Below are 22,371 nucleotides of genomic sequence, written 5' to 3'. Positions count from 1 at the left end.
CAAAGAGTATAATAATTTCAGTCAGAAGTTTGCAACGCAGTGAAGGAGACACCTCAGACCCCATAAAGTATATATATTCTTGGTCAGCATCACGAGCAGAATCGAAATCCGTCTGTACGTCTGTCCGTCTGTCTGTTTCTATGTAAACTAGTCTCTCAGTTTTAAAGCTATCTTGCTGAAACTTTCCCAAAATTTGTGTAGTTGTTGCACGCAGTATATAAGTCGGAACGGGCCGGATCGGCCGACTATATCGGATAGCTCCAATACAAGAGAATGAAATAAACAATTCTCACTCTGTTGTTTTTGATCAGATCGACTTGAATTCTTCAATATGGCGTTTTCTAACTGTTATTAAATTTCAAATTAAATTTGAACAAAATCGGATAACTCTATCATATAGCTGCCATAGGAGAGATCGAAAAATATATATAGAATTAATGGAAATAAATTGATAGCATCGTTGTTTTCTATCCCATCGTTGTTTTCTATCCCGCTTGATTTTTTGAACATCAAGTTCTTTAACAACCCTTATATTGAGAAAAAAGTTTCATAAAAATCGGACAACTATATCTTATAGCTGCCATAGGAAAGATCGAAAAAACTATATAGATTTGTTTGTAAATAAAATAATAACATCGTTGTTTTTCATCAGACAAGTATGATTTTTGGAATATAGAGTTTTCTTACGACTCTTGAATTACGAATTAAATTTGATCAAAATCGGACAACTATATCATATAGCTCCCATATTATCTATAATCGAAAATATGGAAAATGAATAGAAAAATCGTCTTAGCTTCAATGTTGTTTAACCTTTATGCATTTTGTTCGACATATTTGATGACTGCAAGGGTATATAAGCTTCGGCTTGCCGAAGCTAGCTTCCTTTCTTGTTATTAATAAGCTTAAATATTACAGTAATCATCATTTTCTTAATTTCTTTAATCAATAAAATGTATATCCAATATTAATGTTAGTTCCTTGTAAGCGGTTTTAAACGATGTGTATAAACCTTTTAAAATATTATTTAGTACACATCTATATATTAGTAGCCTCCTCGGTTTTTCTTAGTGTACAAGGCTCAAGCAAACACATTTAATTTTCTACACATTGCACCATGTCCCGATAGATTAACTGGATATTGGGATGCCACTCCATATTATATATATGTGAATGTGCCTTGCTCGAAATGAGCGCTTTATAAATATGTCCTTGTCAGCGTCCGAGACGGGGGCAGTTTGCCACTCCCCCTTATCCTTATCCGTATCCTTATCTGCGCCAGGATCCTGGCAGCAGCAGCAGCAGCAGCCTGATTGGATAGACCGGAGTTCGAAAGTCAAGGTATCCTGCCGTCCAGTGCGGCTGGGTCCTTGTGCTCGTGTGCGTATCCTGCACGCTCCAATGAATTTTTGTCAACGTGATTCGCATTAGAATGTGTATTCAAATGAGCACATAATTTGTTTGTTTGCTTGCTTCCGAGCCACCCGAGTCTGTGAGCATTAAGATATGTCTATATGTGGGATTGGACTTCCTGGGAGTGAGCTGATCGACTTGCGGATGCCAACTAGCAGATAAAACAATTCGGTGTCAGTGGAAAAATTCAAAATGCTTGTAATTTTTGCACAGTTGCTTCTCAGGGAGTACGAAAGAGAGAGTTTATATAGCCAAGTAGTCCAATTAAGTAGTCCATATAATTTGTAGGTTAAGGCTTGCGGCTTAAAATTCAATCGAAATATTAATAAATGTTGTTTTCAGCGGAGATTGTAAATACAAACTATAAAGCCTATTAAGAAACACGAATTATAGTCGTACAAATTTAAATCATGCTTAAATCCCATCATACCCACTTTTTTACTGGGTATCAAGCATAAATATCGGAGCGTGCGGAGCTGAGTATTTGGCATTTTATGAGTGCAATTATGTGTGGCAGGGAGTGTGTGAAATAGAGACCCACTGGGGAATAGGGAAGTAGGTGTGAGGCCTGCGCTTGATATAAATTTCGAACAAATTACAAATAAATTGGAGTTGTCGTGGCTGTGCCATTGTCAACCCCAAAAGCAATCGCTGCCGAGAGGCCCCACTAGTAATTTAAAATATGCAAATTTCACGGAGCTCAGTGCCAACCCTCTGAAGCCAGACACACCCTCCACTTGGCTGAGTATTTATTGCGATTCGCTTTGTCGTCGCCGAAAACAGTTTTAAAGACAATTTTCATTGAGGTTTCCCCAGCTTTTGTGCCCCCATTTCACCCATTTCACCCACAACCTCCACTTCACCCAACAAACCAACAACCATAACATTTAATTTACTTAAGTTCACTAAGCCGCTTTCGGGCCAATCACTTTGACGAATATTGTGTCTGGGCCGCATTTTAATTAAATGTATAAATCCATGTGCAGTTTGTAGTTGTATGGCTTGTATATCTGCGGCCGGGGCTTATCCTTTTGCCATTTCGTCCTGTTTTTGTTTGTGTCTTATGGTTGATTGATGGGCGCTTGTGCAACTTTTTGTGGCCAGCAAGTCAACGCGAATTGATTTAATGCGCAATGCATTTGTTTTTATTATTACCCGTGGTGGACTCCCGTTTTGATGGACCATTCGCGGACACATCGGTTCCGTTGATTGCATCTGGTCATAAATATAAATTCTTTAAAGCGCGTATGATTGAGTTGCCGGACTGCAGGGCTGAATATAAATGTTCCTGCCAGTGGTGTAAATCATCGTTCTGACGAATGACTGGTCATAAATATATTAAAATCATTTATTGAAAAACGGGAAATTCCCCAATAAATGTGACCAATATTGATGCAAGCTGGTTTCCTACTTTTCTGTTTCTAAAATAGATTCTTTTGTTAAACAAGAACATGTTTTCGTGTTTTATTTGCTCTTTTGGTTTTCTTTGAGTGCTTTTTAGTGCTTCGACTTTATTTGCAAAGTTGAAATTGCTTTGCTTTCCCTTTCAATTTTGAACTCAAAGCAAGCCACAACCAAAATTTAAAATGTTTGCTGCACTTTTCTAAATAAAAATGCACAGAAACTGGGGCGTGTGCTCCATTCAAAAACAAAAATACACTTTTACAACGTTTTTTCAGCGGCTTAGCAATGCGATTTTGTTACCTTTTGAAGTGGCGTAGACGAACTAGTTTTCGACTTTCGCCAGAAGAACCACAGTAAAAGTGGTTTGTTGTTGCAGAAAAATCGGCGATAGCAAGTTATTCCTCCTTTGAAACAGCTTTATTTTAGCGCATTTGCTGTTTGCAGAAAACAATAATAATAAATTGTGTGGCAATTGAGAAGACGGCTTTTCTCGCTTTTGACTTCCCCAGCCTCAAAGCCACGCCCACTTTTGCTGCCCCGTATCATCCCTCGGAAAACTTTCACTATTTGTGTTTGTGTTTTTGGGAATCGGGAGCGGAAAGTTTTGTGCCTCCTTTGCATTGAATTTATTTGTTTGTTTTTGCGCCAAGGGGATTTGGGCAAATTATTTAAGCCTATTGAACCTGCCGGTTGCCTGGCTGTGGTAATTGCGTAACCAAATAATTGCTGGCTTCTTGATTTTCACCCTTACTACTTAGCCCTGGCTTTATTAAATTTACAATGGCACAACTGGTCGTATACGCAATGCTAGAGGTTTGAGCTTGATGTTATTAAACATTATGCCCCGAAACTCTGTATTTAAGTTTGGTTTCTGCCTGTCTTTTGGCCTTTCAGCTGGATTCTCACCATCTGGCCTTCGGCCCCTTGCGTTGATAGACTTTTCCAACGATTGAGATTGAGGCAGACCGAGCGATGCAGAGAGCCCAAAGGCACAAGGAAACTGGCGCCATTTTGTATTCCGCACACACACATACACACCACACTTCTATGTATTTATTGTGCGAGTGTGTGTGGCAAAGTGACGATAAAACATTTGCCTCGATTGCTTAAGTATGCCATATCAGGAAGGAGCTGCCAAAGCTCTGGGAATGGCGAAAAGGGGATTGGGATGCGAAAAAGGGGGAGGGAACTAAGAAACTGATGAGCAGCTTGTTCCTGCACCCCAGCGAGTTGGGTATTACGATGCCATTACGTAATTCTATGAGCGAGCTGCGAATCTTATATGCCATCACAAAAATTGTGCCAACTCAATTATTGATCTGCCTGCATGGCAAATCAAACGTGAACTCAGTTTCTCAGTCTCAGTTTTCGAGTGCCGAAAAAGGGGTTAGCTACTCACGATATCTCATGGACGAAAATTGGAACAAAATTGGCTTTCGAATATCAATTTTCGATGTAGTTTTATTGATTTGAAGCTGAGGCCACGAAATGTTTTTACACGAAAAAGAGAATAAGTATACTTGTGTTGAAATAAATACTTCATTTTAACTATGTTTTATAATAATCCTTTGAGTTAAAAATATAGTAATATATATTCCTTTTTTTCAATTTAAGAACACACAAACTACATATATGAAAAAATCGCATCACTTTTCTTAAAGATTTTCTGGGAAATACGTATTTTTTTACGTGCACTCCCACTCACACTAAAACAATGACTTAGCGTTAGTTGGGAGTCCAAAAAGCGAAGCAAGCTGCTTGGTGCTCTGTTAATTTAAGTAAAAAGCCCTTTGCCTGATGTGTTTATTTGCCACGCCTACCAAAAGAACCTCCCTCCTGCCACGCCCCCTCATACACATACACACACACGTATATATGCATAGCGTTATCCTGGTGCTCCAATATTACTGATAATTTAGTTGGTCTCTTGTCCTGGCAGCGTACATTTATTGTTTGCCATGTAGCAATGGCTCTATATGGAAGAGCTAAGCGAGTGCCTCTGTGTTGGTTAGCCCTGTCCCTGTGTGTGTTTTGGCGAATGTGTGAGTTCATTTTTGGCCTTTTGCCAAGCCCGACACATTGGCGTCCTTTTATGCGAAAATGAGTTGAGGCAATGTGTTGGGTTTGCTATTTTTCGCATGTCTTTTTTCGTTTTTCTCATATCATTATGAAACGCTTGAATGGGTTTTTATGTGCAGCAGTGTGCGTGTGCCTGCCTGTCTATGTATTGTCTGAGAGCGTATACATACAGCGGGCTAATATATTTGGCTATTGATTTAGAGCGGCGATAAGTTAAATATTTAATAGATCCTATCAGAAGTTTAATGTGCAATGGCTGCGAGGCAGAGGAAATGGGAAAGATTATTTAGTCTTTTAACTTTTCCTAAATGGAATATTCAGAGGAGCATACTAAATATTGAATATGTTATTTTTGTTCCGTATTAAATATTTTCACAAATGTTGTTTTAGCTTAAAGCTAAGCTCTACCAATATATATTTTAATTTAGTGCTACTATGTCCCCGTAGAAAATGTTGTATCGAAATGTTTGGTTATTTCCCAATTTGACTAATGCCCAGGCAGACATCGCTGCCTATGTTGCACACTCCCAATACACACACGCACACACACGTATCTAGGTTGCCGTTTGTTTAACAATTATGCAAATGTCCCGCGCAGACATGCAAATACATTTTTCGGTAAATAGAACATTTTCGCGGCAGCTTTTAATGCCGCCGAATAAAAGCAGCAACAGCAAGCAAACGCGAAAACATAAGAAAATAAATAAACAAGAGGAAAGTGCACAAACATTATTTGGGCAACATAAATTATGCCAAAGCATGTGCCGCCAACAACAACAACAAAACAGCAACAACAAAAAAACAACAGCAACAACAACAATGACGATCAGCAACAACCGACAAGCGGGAACAAGGAGAGCCGCAACATCATTGTTGTTGACATACAAAACGGGGCGGCGAATTTCCATTTCCCTGCCAAGTTTTTCCGCGCAAGTCTGCGCAAATTGCCACCAATTAATTAGCTGCAGTCCGCGGCCAGTCGGAATGTGTGTCCTTCCTGTAATTTAAGGTCTGCGCGACACTTTAAGCATTTGTTGGCTTCAAACTGTCAGGTGTCGAGCAGCCCGCAACTCGCCATGAAATATGTAACAGCATACAGTCCGGTACGAAAGTGTAGAGTAGAGTGGTAGTTTGTCCTTAATAGTTAATAGAATAACTTTCAAGCTAAAGTTTACTTAAGTTTTAGTTATGTAACTATGCTTATGAAATGATGAACTTCATTAGAAACTACTTTTTTAAACTTAATATAAATGTCCCAAGAATTATTTTATTTGTGAGCTTTTAGCTAAAAAAAAAATCTATACTTTCGAAAATTACCTAAAGTTTGAAAGTTTAAAGTCTTAAAATTTAAAGGAATGTTCGACACTGTGTGAGGCTGACCGAGTGTTGCCCAGAATGCATAATTTACAGAAAACAACACTTTGCTTTTGTTACTGCTGGTTGCTTGACCACTGTTTTTATTTATTTACAACAGAAATTGACTTTTGCACACATTTTTTTGCCGGCTTAAAAAGTGTTTAAATTGTGTATCTTTGAGAAAGATAAACTTAAAACCGCTGTTGAATTTCGTAAGAAGAAGGGTGACAACATCGCGTTGAGGTCAAATGTACAAGTTATTTTATTCCGACCTCTTGGCATTCTTTTACTCATCTTATTGGATATACTTGTTTTTTGTGTGTAGATTATTAAAGATAAGGCAATATAGTTTGCATAAGATAAGAAGAAAATTACTTTACAGAAGGGTGATACGATTTTTTTAGTAGTTATCAGAAGTCATGTTTAAATCGCAATTAAATTTAAGCTTATACGCAGCTTAACTCCCATTCCCACAAAGTAAATACAATGTCGCAATCCAAATAATTCTGCGAATCCACAAATGTTATTATGTGGATTAAGGTATTAGAACTTAATGTGAATGGGAAACAAGAGTCATCGAAATATTTATGGGGGTTTAAGTTTTCCCAGAATTGTTATAAGTTATAAGTCTGGTGGCAAGTCCCATTTAGGCAGCTCTAATCCGAGTAATCCGCCAGATGCTCCTGCCCCTTCCCATTCCCCTTCCTTCGGATTCAACAAATAATGTGGCACGCTGTCTTATTGCCACGCAAGACATTTAGTGCTCGGGCATCATTAGAATATTCGCCCTGTTAATAAGATTATGCTGACGTGTGGCGAAAAGCGCTGAACGCTGGCAGGCCAAGTGAAAATGGCTTAAAAATACCTGGCAGCCAGCTGTGCCAGAAAGCCAAAGAGCCAAAAACCAGGGAGCCAGGGAGAACCACCCACAATTGCGAGCCGGGGCTACCTGACATTTAATCAAGGCACAGCGCAAAGGTAAACAAACGGAAATAAGCGAAACTTCCTGTTGCTGTCACCGCTTTTTGTTGCTGCCACAACCGAAGCTGCCTGTTTGCTGCTTTTCTGCGCATACGAAACGGAAATACAATCAAAATTGTGTAATGTTTGCTTGCCACCAGCACAGGCAGCAGCATCATCTGGCGGCGGAGGAAGTGGAGCAGGATGGAGTGGGTTTTTCGGGGCTTCCAGGGGGCACCAGTGGGTTAAGGGACGAAAACACGTGCCACATTGTGGTGAGGGTTTTAGTTTTTTTTTCGTATTCACCCAACATCCTAAAACCCCTCGAAACGGGATGGTTTTGCGACTTTGATGGCGGGCTTTTCGGGCTTTGAGGTTTTCTGAGTGCTGACAGATGTGATCGGTGGATGTGCGCTAATGAATTTTGCCCGCCATCGAGTGATTAGCATTATGCCAATTAAATATTTAACGCGCCCATTTATTTGCCATGTTCGCTGGCGCATTCGATATGCAAAGGGAGAACCGCAAACAAGAAACTCACATTTTGACTTATTGCCCGACTTATATGCAAATGGCTTTTTCCGAGTGGCTGGAGGGTTGTGGAGCTGCCAAGAAAGCGTGAAACATTCGACGAGTGTCAATTATAATTGATGTTTTGACAAGTCAATTGTCAGCTAATTGGAGCCGCATATGAGGCATGTATGAATTGGGGCACGGAATCAAGAAATCAAGTAGCAGTTGTCAAGTGAGGACTGACATTGATATGGATGGAAGTAACGGGGAAACTAATCAATTATTTAGAACAATGGAATACAAAATAAGAAAATACATCGCAGTTACATTTAAATAGCTATAAATAAAAAAATACTTTCAAGAATAAGCTTAATGCTTGCCTTATTAATTTTATTATATTTAAATCTTAAATAGGATTTTTGTAAAATATTTTCAAAAAGTCATTGCCCTTGAGAAAAACTTTAGGATAAGCGCCAATATGGCGCCTTCATTTGGCTTCGCAGCATGTAAATGAAAGTTTTGCGAAGAAGGCAGCATTTGTAGAGTTTCCAGAAAATTTTAGCCAGAAACGCCAATTAATTTCTTTTCAAAAGTTGTAGAGAATGTTTCCATTTAAATTACATTGACTAGTTTGATTCAAGGAATGTGTTTTGCTAGTACTGTTAAATTTTCGCTTACTCAATTTGAAAATAAATCGAGGGCCGTTAACCCCTACATATTCGCAGAAAAATCTGTTGCCATTAGGGATCATAGTGAACTATTTACACATAATCCCACGATTCCACGCCCTTGCCTCGTGTGTTTCAGAATATCCTGTGACACACTCAGCTGAAAAACAAACCCTTTCATGGCGATGGCTGCGCCCATTTTATTTGCTACAAAACAATTTCCAAAGTCATATTTTATGCCATCAAAGGCATTTGTCATTTATGCGCAAAATGTGTGGCAATTTGGGCAAACAGTTGCCAAAACAGAACTATGTAGTTGGGAGCAAGTATCTGACGAGTGAACACGATGTGGGGGCTGTTCGTCGTAAAAATGTAGACAGAAAGGGTGAAAATATAAGGGAGAATGGAGAACGGAGAATTCGGATCCCAGGATCCGAGGAATGGGGCCAACGGCAGCCGACAATTTAGCAAACTTCTGCTATTTGTCTCGTTGTGCAAAAATGAAATAAATACAAAAATATGTACGGGCAGAAAAAGAAAATGGTTACGCAAAAAGTTGACAGGACGAGCAATTTGATTTTGGCTTTGGCCTGACTGACAAATTTTTCCCTCTTGCTCTCGGCTAATAGTAAAAAATATGCGCGATGGAGCTTCTGTCTGACAGCTCTCGAGATTGCCATGAATTTATAAGCTTGGCCAGAAATATCTATATGAATCCATTGGGACATGGGTGCACATGTTTGCAAAAAATGAGAGCGGAGTTAGGGGAGACAAACAAGTCAGCGATTTTATTACAAATGCTATCCATGTCCTGCGTATCCTATATACTCGTAGGCCCAGGACCAATTTTCGGATAGGTCAGTTTCTAGCGGTTTATTTTTTCAAACTCTATTGATATCTGATACCAGACAATTTTTGTGAAACACAGCTGGTTGGAGTCTTTTTCTGTCATTGATTTTGTTGAATATATATTTAAATATTTATTGTAATTAGTTTTGATCCTTTGGTTATTTTATTTAATAGCAGGGTATAAATCAGGTTGAATCGTTTCTTTCTGACAGTCAACTTGATATTCTTCCGACTCTTTAGTTTCTTTTTCCTGCTTTTGAAGCCTCGTCAAAACATTTCACGTTCCAAATGTTGTTTTTCCACAATTTCTTGGTGCTGGAGAAATGCCAGGATACACACACACACTGAGAAAATCTCACCCACACACAAACGCACTCATACATTCGTGCACTTTGCGTTTATTGTAAGGCAATAAATTCGCTGGATAATAATTTCAGTCTGGCGTCATAGCAATGATAAACTGTAGATGATATATTATTGCGTTTTTAGTAGAATAAATAGCGACAAGTCCTCTGCCGCCTCGGAAAACCCCCTTTTCCGCCCTTTCCCTTTCCCTTCCGCCTTTCCACTTTTCCGCTTTTCCTGCCTACGAGTGCGTGGCAGGATTTGGCGGCAGGACGCGCTGTTTACCACAAAATACAGGCCGAGAGCTCGGCCTAAGCTTTAGAGTACATAAATCTCATCGGCGGACCCAACGACCCCCTCGCCCTCTCCGATTTCTGCATAAAGCCCTTTCACATGCAAAGTGTTGTCTCGTGTTTGCAGCCTTGTACCCCCCATTCCCCTTCGTTTTAAAACTCCCCTCGCCTGGAGAAAGCGTTTTTATGAGTTAGTGTGACGAGTGCTCATAAATTTGATGGCTAAGAACTGAGTGGCAGCGTATATATTTATGCGGGAATCCGGCTGAAATTTACAAGTATTTTGGGTGCTTATAAACTGGGTGGATGAAAGGTTGTGGTCGGGGAAAACCAAACAGCAGAGAGCAAGGATTACGAAAGAAATAAATCATGAAAGGACCCCGCCGCAGAGGACATCTTCCAGGAAACATTTAAGGCGGAGGCGAAAAGGATTGAAAAAAAAAAAAACAAACTAAAACAAACAGTGGGGAAAGCCATCAGAAAATAACATATAAAAACAGAACCGAACCGAACTGCAAACAATCGAAAGACGCATGAGGCTGACAACGAAATTTTCCGACTGTCAATGCCAGGCACGCCGAGGAAATCCAAAATTAAATGAAATTTTTGCGTATATTGAATATGCACATAAAACGGAAGTGAAAGAGTTGGGGTTTCGGCAGCAGGATGAGATGGGTGGATGCCACAAGGTGCTCGGCATGCCGATCGATTTTCGCGAGGGATGCAGGCCAGACAAATATTTGCCATCATCTCGAAGGGTCTCGAGTGCCTTTGTCGGCCGTTTCGTTCCACGGGCGGTGTCCTGTATCCTGCGTAATGTGATTGACTTTAAGAATCGCCGAAACTCCGGCATTCTCTCTGTATGCCCGCAACGTAAAAAATTAAAACGAGCGGAGGTGGCCCCAAAACCACGGCAAATAAGCTTCGCTTTTGGGGCCCATCTCAGCCTTTTTCCTCGCCGTTTTCCGCTTTTCCATCGGCGGTCAATGGACCGTTGTGCCGACTTATCCGACTGTCGTAACGTGAAATGAAAGCACGTAGCGTTTTCATTTCGGTCAGTGTGCGGAATGCCAATTACAAGTTGCGCCGGCCACTTGGCGAAAAAGAAGATGAGCTTTGAGGAAAATATCAGTGTTTTAATATAATTTTGACACAAAAAGAAAAACGAAAAGCTCCTGTTCTTCTAAATGTTTAAAAACAATGTTATAAAACATTGTTGCCCAAAATGTTTTTAAATTAATACTTTACACATATTTCAGTGTACGTTGCTTTAGACTTAAAAAGTCCTTACACACTGTCAGTTTCCTTAGCCGAAGCTCATTGAAATAAGTCGCGTAGTGCCGAAGTAAAGCTCCATAACTGATAGATGCCTCTCGGGCCACATTTTTAATAATCCTCAGAAGATGTGAGTATGTGGAAACTGGGAGAAATGGCTGAGACTCTCAGCAGTGCTTAAGTATGCCAAGTCGGTCACGGTGAATTTGAAATAAAAACCGAAGCCGGGACACACAGTTTAACAATGTTTTATTTGGAAGATATTTATATTTATATAATTACAGAGTAGATAATAAAAAAAACTTTAAGTGGTAAAGAAACAGAAACTTTCTTATGAAATCAATTAAGTTTAAAACCACTTTGTTATCAAAAGAAATACTAAAAAAAATATTTTTTTAGCATGGATTATTGACTGCTGCACTATTTAGATAACGTGTAGATTATTTTGGTACATGAACAATTTATACTCCACTGTTATCCTGCCTAACTGGCTTTTTTCACCCAGATCAAAAGAATTTCTAAGGCAAAAGGATATAAAAATAATACGTAGACGAGTCAGGCCTTTAAAGTGCTTTATTATCAAGGTTTGCAATTCGAATTTTAATTTTTATTTCATAAGTTATGCGTGTGGAATTTCAAATATTTTGCAGAGCAGGTCCTCTAACAGGTTCCTTTCCTTTTTGGGCCTTTTGGCTGCTTTTCGAGTCTGACTCTTCAAATGCTCTCAATTTTCTGTGTTTGTGTAAGGGAAATTTATTATAGTCATACGTGTGTTTGTGCTTGTTTTCGGTCTTCTTGTGTTTCGCATTTGGCTTGTTTGCTAATGGCCTGCGCCCGAAAAGTATGCCACATGGCTTTGTCCCACGGCAGACGTGGCGGCTACTTGATATGCACACCTGGCAATGGCGCACCGAAACGCTCGCTGGCAACTTTAGGGCTCAAACACACCTCCCGCTGGTAACTAGCCAAAAAAGGTAAACAACGGGAGACAAAAGAAGGAAAACAAAACATAGCTACGCAATGCCGAAAACACTTTTAATCAGGGCGAAAAGGATATTGTTTTTCCCTTAGAATAAAAAAGGAACAAAAATGGAGGGAGATCTACATCCATATTGTAAAAGAGGGTAATAGAAGATGTATTAATGTGAGCTTAAAACCTTTAAACCTTTAAAATTATGGTTTTTTATTTTAATCTCTACTTTAAACGGTTTAATATTAAATGGCGCCCATAGTAGTTTTGCAATTTATTAAATGGTTACCTTAATTCATACTAGTTTTTGAGTATTTTCTTTATTTTTTAATTTGTTGTTTCCACTGAAGGAAAGTAGTTCTGAAATTCTATGCTTACATTTTAAATTCATTAAGTAGTTATCAAAATTTTTACTTGTTTCTGTTTACTTATCCTTATTTCGTCTTTAAAATTCCGCATCTCTTGTAGTTAGCTTAAATTAAATAATGCTGTAATCAAAGAGAGCTCGAAAGCAAGATGCAGTCCTACTTCCCCTCCGCTTAAGAGTGGCGAAACCAACTATATATCACAATGTCAGCGCTCTTAACATAGTTTATCCTTGTGTCCCTGTCGTTGTCCTTCTCTATCTCCGCATCTCCGTATCCTGCCGCATCATCCTTCCCCTCCGCCGCCATTATGCACACGTCGCGCATAACCATAACGATTATGTTAATGCTCTGCAGGGTGGTGCAAGGGGCATGAGTGGGTGGTTGGGTGGCCGGGTGGTTCAGTTAGCTGGAGAAGAGAACGCCTTGCTCTCAGACTTGTTCTTATGCCGGCTACCTGCTCGTCAGTCGCCTTGGCTTATTTCTGCTTTATTTACATGCTCTAAGTAGTTGTAATGGGTTCCCCACAGTCGCGACAAAGTGTTGGCAATAAAGCCAGATCTCGTCCTTGGTTTTTGGCCATAGAGTGGCTATAGAAACCATGAATGACTCCGGCTAGTTTTTCCATTTTCGCATGACGCATAGCTCGTTTTGGGATTTGGCTAACGACCAATGTGTATGTGTGTGGATAATGAGAGGCGAAGTGAATTACACAACGGATTGAATGGGGAAAAGGATTTTCTGGGGGTCGTGCCTAAAAATTGTGAATGTGCAGAGCCATTTCCATGCGATGAAACGTCATAAAGACGGCATTACGAGGCACAGACCCGAAAAACTCAATTGCGCATGCAACGGCCGTTGGGAAAGCGTAAAACTTTCAATTTGCGTTAATGGCATTAAATAAAGTCACTTGCACGCACCCCCACGAACATTATCTCGGAAGCGGAACGGGAAACGGAAACCGATGCCGAATACCGAAACTGAAAACGAAACTGAAACCGAACCGAAACCCAACCCACTTGGGCCACTTCAATTGGCCAGCCACTCAAAAAAAGGTTGCGATAGCCGCTCAAATGGGCTCATGTCCTGGGTGTAAGTGCAGGTTGTGATGTTTTCTTTGCCTCGGCAATCGCATTAAAAATCATTGGCGAGGCATTTGCAAGGTGGCCAAAACACGGCACGAGCCCCAACCAAACCAGACCAAAATAAATAAATAAAAGTCGGCAACGAAAATAGCATGCGTGGCAACAGCAACAAGAGTTTCGTTTTCGGCTTAAAGCGAGTGAAATCTGGCCAAAAACAACCGACGAAGGTGGCTTGCCACCAATCAGGCAGGAAAACAACATGAAATTTCCGAGCTGAGAGGTTGGGGAATGTTGTACTTTAGATAAAGTTGCCGCTGCTCCGTGTTTGTGCTTGATGTTTTTTAGACTTTGTTACCAACATTCGACATGCAATGCACGTAATGCCACAAAAACACATGCACACTTTTAGGCGCACACAGATACTCACTAACAAACACCTGGCGAAAGTTTTTCTTGAGAGACTTTTATCCCACTTTGCTTGTTGTGATATTTTTCTTCTCCAGTTTGTACTCTTGCAGAGAGTGTGATAAGTTTTTCCAGAAACTTTGCCTGAAGCCAGATTTATATACTTTACTCAATATATATAACTATATATACTTTTTCTTAATCATCATTGAACTTTTTAAATTCGTGCCAGTTGTGCAGAGCTAAAAATACACAGCTAGAAAATTTTATTCTGAATATTCTTTTTCATAAATTTATGATCAATGCAAATAATGATGTTAATTTTTTTAGAAAATTTTTAATTTGTGAATTTGATTTATTTTTACATTTTTGTTTCACTTTTTTTTAGCTCTTTCAAAGTATAAATCTGTAAGCCCAAATAAAATTCGGTTAGGGTATCTTTAGCATGGCATTTCCCGCATTTTCACTCAGCCTGATTTCTTGGTCTCCATTGTTGGGTTTATAAAAGGGAAAAGTACACAGAGAAAATGCAAAGCTCAACCATTTGCCAGGACAACCTAAGCCATTCCCCTGTCACGCATCCGCCCCGTGGGCCGTCGTCAAAGAGTGGGGCCCACTTTTCGGGGCAAGGCCGAATGTTGAACATGATTTGTATTTTACTTACATACCGTTGAGTAAATCACATGCACAAACACAGACACTTCAGAAACTGAGAAACTTGGGCATTTACCGAACAACCAGCAACAACAACTACAGTAACAACAACAAATAAGAACAAACAACAGAACAACAAACAGACAGCTAACGGCAAACAACAAACAACAAACGGCAGGCGAAACAAATTCGAATCTCTCCCTGGGAACTTTGCTTTACTTCGATGTCTGCCCTCGACTCACTGCAGTAATAATAATAAAGGGAATTGTTATTGTTTTCTATTAATTTACTTTTGTTGCTGCCTGTTATTGTTGTTTCCTACTGCTCTTTAGTTGCCATTCCCATTGCCACGTGTGTATTGGTGTGTGTGGGTGTGTTCGGGTGTTTCGTGTCTTTGGTGTGTAGCATTTTTGTGCTCTTGTCTGCATTTGATTTGATTTGTTTGGTCTTGATTTTATCTGATGAAAAATTGCTCAACCACAAGATCTGAGTCTGAGGTCTCTGCTGGAAATTGTCTGTCAGCTCGGCACTGAAGTGAGTAAATTGATATAAATAGATTTGAATTTGGATCTGGAATGTTGTTTCCAAGTAAAGTTTGAAAAGGGAGAGCGGTGTGTAATTTGAAATAAAACCATGTTTGTTGTAGCTTCCGAGGACTTGCCACAATTTTCCTTTCATTCCTAATATCAGAAAAAGGCTACCACTTAAAAATATTGGTTGTTTCTATTAATAAGAGCATGTATCAGCAAATGAATCAGGACTTGTTAGAAATAAAGTTTTAAATTGCTTTAGAGGAATACATTTTTTCTTTGAATGACCATACAGCAAACTGTTCTTCAATTTAAAATCAAAAAGGAAATTCTTGCTCTTTTTATGCAACGCTTTTTATTAAAACTTTTAATGCAATCAATAGAAAACTTTGTAAAATGGCATTAGAAGTGGAATATAAACGATATGTTCTTCAATTTTCATAAAATCCCGCAAATGCAATGGAAAATATCTTAAACAAAATGTTCAAGATGAGAGGCAGAAACCAACTTCATTGCCAAAATGCAGATGGAAAAAAATACTTGGCATAAAATCGTTTCGTTTCTGCATATTCCGGTTCTATTTCAATAATAATAAAAGCAAAATACTCGAGATTGGTGCTGCGGAGCAACTGCAAAATATTTCTAATAAAATGGCGGGCTTACATAAATATTTAAACTAAGCAGAGGCATGAAAAGCATTTCTCTATCTGCACTTAGGACTCGCCTAGAAATGGAAAATAAAAGCCTTATCCTTATGCCAGCTGGCGGCGTTGTGTTTTCCTGGTAAGAAGTGAAAGGACTCGAAGGAGGAGCAACGTCTTCGAATTTCCTCCTCCGAAACTGCATCCCTCGCCATCCTTCGACGTCCTTTGGCATCGATCCTTGGGCCCACGCTGCTTAAGTGAGTGAGTGAGTGATGAATAAGTCCTGTGTGTGCGTGGCTCTGAATGCGAATGCGAATACGAATGCAAGGATGTAGGCCAAGCCAGCTGTCCTTGGGCCAGAAAGCGCTTTTCAATAGAAAACTCAAACTGGCAACATGTTACAGATTGCTTACTAAGACTCCGGCTTTGGCACACTCTCAACTAAATCTGCATTGCGTGAAAGGTTGAAATGGGCTCGCAATGAGAACAACAATTTGGCGAACTTAACTTGGCTTCCGGCCATTTAAGCTCCTTACCAATAACTTAAGAATTGTTCAACTAAGTTTTGTTTAAGCAATATGAATATCTGCAGTAATTTACAAAACATAAATAAATATAAATTTTGACAAACTCTTAAAGTTCCTGATTTTTATTTCAAAGTTATAAATTGGAAATTGGTATGTATTTTTTTTTTTTTAAGCTTTAAAGTATTATAGATCTTTTACAAACCATCAAAGGTATATTTTCTATTTGAATGTTCTCTTCTTCTGTTCTGATTTATTAGTGGAAAGATATTTGTACAACTGTTTTGCAAATCAACGATTTTCCGCGCTGCCGAATTTCCGTTGGAAGCATTCGTAGGGCTGTCTGTCAATTGGCATTTGTTGTTCACCGAGTTGGCTTCAATTTGCTGCACGCACTTTCGACGCCTTTCGGTTGCAAGTTGCTTTTGTTTTCGCAGCAAAGTGGTGGGAAGGAAGAGGGACAAGGAGGGATCCTCCTCCGCAGGACAAAACAGAACTGATATAAGCCAAGTGTCTATCTCGCATCTTGTTGCTGTCATTTCAGGCTAATGTCTTCGCTCCATTTTCCCTTTTCGTGTTCAATGTCTATCGTCATTCCCATTTGGTTTCCGCTCGTCCTTCTCCTTTTTTCCCTTTTTTTTCCAACCAGGCATTGCACAGAGTTGTTGGTTTGTTGTTGTTTCCGTTTTTTGCTGACACAGTTGGTAGTTTTTCCGTTCGTCCTTGATACACATCATTCAAGCCTGCTTAACGTGTCCCATCATATTAACTCGGCCAAGATGCCGGCGGATGTTTTTCCTCCTCGGCTAGAATTTATGCTGAAAGAAGAATCTGACTGTCAGTTTGGGTGGATTGAAGAAGACGTTTGCTTGAATTAATTATTTGATTAAAAAGGACTCTCTTATTTTCTACTTGCAGTTCCGCCAACTACTTTGGAAGGTCTTGAAAGGTATGTAAATTAATGTAATTCAAGTTGAAGAAGGCTCACAGAACCTCTACAAAACTATATTTATCAGTGAGCGTGAGTAAATACTATTTGGATTATTCTACCAAAAGGTTTGTGGAATGATTATGACATGCCAAATGATATTAGGTGCTCTTTAAATAGTAATAACATATAAGAGAAAAGACCAAATCCTCTTTAAACTTAATTAGAACGGCCATATACCATGTGTTTAGAAAGTAAGCTTACCAAAGTGAGCAGCAAATTTTCGAGGAATTGGCCAAATGTCTCCCAGCGGGCTCGAACACCTGGCTCCATAGAGGGCATCTGGGGTGAGGGGTCTTGAAAAGAGCTCCCTGGGTGACTTGGAGCCAGGCAAAGTTAAGCAGCTTATGGCCCGAACTGATCAATAATAAACGAATTTAGTCGGGAGCTCCGGCTCATTACGGATGCTCCGGGTGCTGGGGATTCTCAGTCGGAAATTTATAATCCAGCGGGCGAACTGCAATTAAAACGACTTAATTGTTTATTAATGCGCACTTCCCAGCCACGGCGTGAAAAAATAAATTAATTAGTTGCTATTTTAAATATGGCGCAGACAATTTAAAATGCCACGCCAGTAAAAATAAGACCCCATCGCCACGAAGGGTCGACTCCTTTGATTTATGCTGCCTGCACTTGTTCGAGGGGCTGCATCTGAATCTGAATCCGAATCAGAATCTGGGAAATGGAAATGGGGGAGCCAATTTAATTGCTCGCTGGATTTTCACACTAAGTCCATGTTTCCTGCAAACAGCACAGAAATAGCCCCTTGAGTTGGGGAGAACTGCGAACAAGAACTCAAGAAATGGGGGATATATGGGGATATAGTCGGAGGAAAAGAGAGAGAGAGGGAGAAGGAGCTAGCATGTCGTGTGATGATTAATGAGACAATTTTTATGACATCGCACAGTGGGCGAGCGCATGTAATAGTCCGCCGACATAAATATCCGAAATGTTGGGGCATTAAGAGGAAATGGGCAGATATTAAATTGATTACTTTACTAGCGCTCGAGAGAAATGGGTGGATTTCTTGGAAAATTCAAGACATTTCGTAAGTCTTTAAAGCAGCTAGTCTAGTCGAACGAAGATTCTTATGTTTTTACATTTACAGAAATTCATCAAATTGATTTAAAAAAAAAAAAACTTTTTAGTACCTGTGCCTTGCAATAAAATTCTTTCAATTTTCCTAAAATCTTTATAGTTCATCAAATAAATCGTAAAGAATGTTTAGTCTAAATTTTGAAATGTTGTTGTATCATTTATTGAGTGAGCAGCAAAATCAATTAAAATTTTTTTAATATCAACAAGAAAACAAAGTCACACATAAGCTTTTATTAGTAAATAAAAATAAGCATATTGAAATAATTTTTTATACTTTCAACTTATACTTAATTTAAATAGGCATTTCTATTTAAATTGCATTGATTTTAAGTGAAGATAAATTTCTTTGGGAATATTCAAGAGTGCAAGACGACAGTGATTTCAAAATGGTTTCTTTTGGTAAAGAACTTGAGCAGTTCATGCATATTTAATCCCCTGCTAGACTTTGTCAGCAGCCAACTGCAGTTGGGGGAATGCCGCAAACCGCCTAGTCGGAAAAGTAATCAATTCGGCTGTCGCACAACTGCCAATCCCGACCACTGTGCCACCAGCTCCTCCGAATCGCTCTCCTTCTGATCCAAGGGGCACGGAGACTTGTCGCTGGCACATGAATAACATGAATTGCGTTATGAAAAATGTACAACAGCGGTTCGAGGAGATGGATGGATGGCTGAGGAGGGGAGGGGAATGCGAATGGGGATGGGGATCGAGATGGGAATGGAAATGGGGAGCTTTCGGGTCTGCCGCCATCATTACAGAGCTGAGCGATAAGCGACGTTGCATGCGGCGACACAGCCGACGATTGCAATATGATGGATATGTCCGTGCGGCACATGTGTGTGTGTGTGCGTGTGTGCCAGCGACAGACAAGAATGCGAATTGATGTGTCACGTGGGTGCAGTGCTGCTGACTTTGAGGGATTTATATGGAGAGCGCTGACAGCTGGCAAAAATTAGCTGCCACTCCCGGATCCAAGTTGCCATCCCCGAAATGCTAAACTCCTGGCGGCATAATTAGCACAAACCCGAAACTTTTCGACTCCGACAGCAAGTGCTTACCATTATTATTGCTCTGGTTGCATGCATAAGCGACTCGTCAGGCCGCAACTCAAATTTTGAGCCCGAAATCCCAAAATGTCAGTGGCCGGCAGCAGACAGTAGAAAGTAGACAGCAGACAGTAGACAGAAGACAGTAGACAGAAGAGAGCAGAGAGAAGACAGAGGAAGGCTGTCAGGGGACAGGACGTCAGGCTGGAGCAGCTGCTGCCTGCCAGCTGCCAGTTTTCCAGTTTTCCAGCTCCACAGCTCCCCAGCTTGCCAGTTTGCCAGTTTGCCAGTTTGCCAGTTTGCCAGTTTGCCAGTTTTCGGCTTGTAACAATGCAACAGAGCACTCAGCAAAACTGCAGCAGCTCTCAACGCTCTCATTATTCAAATGTGTTTTTCGATTTGGCCAGAAGACCTCCCCAACAACGCCTGGCCGAAATGGCAGCACTCTGAGAACCAGAGAATTTTTCACATAAAGCCATAAAGCAAGTGCAATAAAAAGGAACTACAAAAACGCAGTTTAAATAGGTTGAAATAACAAGAGAAAGCATTTAAAAATTCGGATCCGAGCATAAAAAATTTACATTCTGTTACTCCACCCCGGGAGCTTAGAGCCTCTACAATTTCTTGTAGAGGATTCATTATCATTGATTTTCGATCGTACCGGTGATAAGCCAGTAGCGACTTATCCTAGCGGTGGGGTTGCCACCTGGCGCCATCTAGGAGTGACGAAAATTCTATTGATGGGTCCATAGTAACGTGGACGAGGGGGTGTGCGGGTCCGGGGAGCCGAAATTTGTTACTAATGTTAAGTGAGCGATAGAGCATAGAAGTGGTGGAGATTTGGAAAAAGAGACCGTTTCTTTTTCTCGGGGAGCCTGGGGTTCGACTTGAACCCGGGCCTTCCGAACCGGAGGCCAGCGCTCTACCTGCTGGGCCACCGTCCCCCCGAGCATAACACGTACGTTAAAATATGTTTGAATTAACAATATTTGTATTTTTTTATTATTTTTGTTTCGGTATATTAATTCAGTACGGGCCTGGTTTAATTTTTGCCGAGATTGTGCAAAAACACGGGCAGAAAATGCAATCTCAACAAACAAAAGCCAAAAGTGCAAAGTGCCACTCCATCTTGATCTCAACTCTAAAATATTGGTAATCATTAAATGGAACATAATATGGTAAATAAATTAAATTTGAAATGTTGCAAACGTAAAGTATCGTAAGACTATTATTATTATTTGCTTTGTTAACTAGAAAGAGTACAGGATAAAATCTCATTAGTCGACAATAAATTCAAATTTATAATTTTAAGGGAGTACCTTTACTGTAATATAACAAAATAAAGTTTAAATTAAATGTTTATCGAGTTTTTATAATTTTAATTTAACACTAAAGGGTCGCCAAATATGAAATTTATAGGAAATCTATATGCTTATCATCGATATCCCTACAAAATTCTTTTTGGTAAAGAAGACTTCTCTTTAAATATCACCGAATATATTTCAAGCTATTTTGCAGCTCCGCAGCCACGCGGGTTATCTCTTCACATGTCATGCATTTTGTAGCCCACTCTGCGCAATCCCCCCAACCTTCCCCCTCGCCCCTCTGTCCCTCCAGCTTCCTGTTCTATTGCCGTAACAAATCCATTTTACCTGTCAGCTTTAACGCGTAAGCAAATGGCAAGCGGCAGCAGCTGGCTAAGAAAGAGCGCAAAAAGCGCAAAAACCCAAAGTGGAGAGCAATCTACATAGATGAATGTACCTGTGTGGGTGGCTGCAGGCAAACGTGTGTGTATGTGTGTTTCGGGGGGCGTGGCACTGTGGGAGGCGGTCTGATATATTGCCGGGCGCAATTAGAGCGCAGACCGCAGAATGAAACGAAACGCTGGCTGCCGTGTAAACAAGCCACAATTGCGCAGGCAACGAAAACGAAAATGGAAATAATTAAGCTGCGGAAAAACGTACAATAAATACACTTCCTAAAAAAATATTGCAAGCTTTTAAGAGCAAACAAAAATACTGTTAAATTGAAGCAGATAAATTCCGATTAACGTAAACCATATATTTATATTAATGGAGCAAGTGCTTATTATTGTATACAAACGTGATAGTATTCAAAGGATATAAAACTCTATAATACCAAGGAATTCCAAATCAGCTATTGATTTATATAACCAATTTAAAATATATTTCTAATACATTTTTTACTACAAAAATGTGTTAGAAATATAAATTTTTTTAAATATTCTAATACTATTACTACTATTATTTCTTTAATCTCTCGGGAAAGCCAGGTTTGGATAAATCAAAAGAACAAATTGAACATTTTTTTATATTTAAAAAAAAAACGTTCAAGAATGTAAAAAAGATTTTGCATCAACCAAATTTATTCAAGATTCCCCATACCCTTTTCGCCAAAAGAAAAACGGAAATAAATTTTTGCGCAAACAAAATCAAGCACATCCCGCGAGCACACACACATACACACAGACACTAATACAGAGACGGGGAGAAACCGACATTCACATTTAGACAATCAGACTTTTGTGCTCATGTCCTCCCGTGTGTGTACACGGAACACACACAATTGCAAATTACGAAACGAATTCCGAGCAAGTCGCAAATGGAATCGCATTAAATCAAATCAAACGAAACGAAATCAAATGACTCAGTTCTGGGCAGATGGCTCCCTGGGAAGAGGAAATTGTGATGGGGGAGGAGGGGTTGGGAGGCTGGGAGGCTGGGAAATTCCCCATCGAACGCCGTGAAAATCTCAGATGACATCTGAGCATATTGTCGACTAATTAAACGCATGTGCAAGGGGGCGTGGTCCGCACACGTGGTGCCTCCAATAGGCACTAATTAGTCTCGGGGCAGCGACAATCTGACTGACTTTGTTCTCGGGGCA

General features: G+C 39.9%; 1 protein-coding gene across 1 annotated transcript in view; it reads left to right on the top strand.

Moving 5' to 3' along the window:
• Positions 1-22,371, top strand: part of LOC108089298 — a 53,095-nt gene that overhangs the window by 14,371 nt on the left and 16,353 nt on the right. The window contains 1 exon segment of the mRNA XM_017187512.2: positions 17,251-17,281. The gene's annotated coding sequence lies outside the window, so the exon portion shown is untranslated.

This window comes from Drosophila ficusphila, unplaced genomic scaffold, assembly GCF_018152265.1.
Source record: "Drosophila ficusphila isolate 14025-0441.05 unplaced genomic scaffold, ASM1815226v1 contig_607, whole genome shotgun sequence".
NCBI lineage: Eukaryota > Metazoa > Arthropoda > Insecta > Diptera > Drosophilidae > Drosophila > Drosophila ficusphila.
This window is presented reverse-complemented; position numbering and strand designations above follow the sequence as displayed.